Raw genomic sequence first — 967 nt, forward strand, 5'->3', positions numbered from 1 at the left:
AATCACCCCCCCCTCTGGAATCTCTTCTCCATTCTCAGGATTTTGAGCAGGCATGCACATGCCAGCAAGTTTTTCAAGGCACTGGTCTGGACTTGAACTGCGCATTTCGCCCATGGGATCCAGCTGCCTTTAACCACCTGACCAGCAGGCTAACTGTGCTTGTATCTTTCAAGAGTTAGAGGTTCATAGTACCTGGATCACTACAGCACCACCAGGTAGTGTAATGTGCCAAGCACTCTTCATATTCCATCTCATTGAATCTTACCGACTACCCAATGATTTCCAGTTGTCTTCAAAGGACCTTTTCTCACCAGGAGTCCCTGACAGAAGCTGTTAGAAAGATTTGGGGGTGTCGACGGAAATAGCCAACTCTGCAAAAATAATAATGTGTTTATTTTGAATTTGAGTGAGAGAGGAGGCAAAACATGCCTTTCTAGGGGCGATCAGGTTTAGGGGTTTCTTTGAGCAAGAGAGAATTTGGAAATTTAGTGGAGTTGGGTCAAAGTCGTCTGTTAACGTTTGCTGGCGTGACTTTCTCTTTGCCTTCTCGAAAGGATTTTAAAAAATAGGACTTCTGTCCTCAGGGGCATCAAAAAGCTACAGGCCTCCTCGGCCCAAGAGGCACAAAAGGCGGCAGCCATTTCACGCAGTGGTGGGGCTGGGGCGTTGCCGCTAGGCGTAGCGGATCTCCCGGGCATCCGGGAACTTGGCCCCGCGAGGAGGGGGCCGTGGCCCCGCCCCTTCCCTGGGGCGCCCGCGCACCCGCGCTTGCCTTCTGCGCATGCGTAGATCCTCAGACTCCGCCTCCTCGCGCGGCGGTAGGAGCCATTTCGCGTCGCCTTCGAGCGAGTGGTGGTGCGTTTCTCTCTTCTCTCTGTGGAAGGCCAGCGCCACGGACGGTTCTAGGGCCGTTGTTTTCGGGCACCCGGAGGCGCAAGCCGGTAAGGGGGAGACGTTGTGGCTACGG

General features: G+C 53.9%; 1 protein-coding gene across 1 annotated transcript in view; it reads left to right on the forward strand.

Annotated features, from left to right (window-relative positions):
- Positions 1-804: 804 nt before the first annotated feature.
- Positions 805-967, forward strand: part of DHX9 (DExH-box helicase 9) — a 55,467-nt gene continuing 55,304 nt past the window's right edge. The window contains exon 1 of the mRNA XM_006142340.3: positions 805-941. The gene's annotated coding sequence lies outside the window, so the exon portion shown is untranslated. The remainder of the gene's footprint in view (positions 942-967) is intronic.

This window comes from Tupaia chinensis, unplaced genomic scaffold (genome assembly GCF_000334495.1).
Source record: "Tupaia chinensis unplaced genomic scaffold, TupChi_1.0 Scaffold000074_1, whole genome shotgun sequence".
NCBI classification, from domain to species: Eukaryota; Metazoa; Chordata; class Mammalia; order Scandentia; family Tupaiidae; genus Tupaia; species Tupaia belangeri.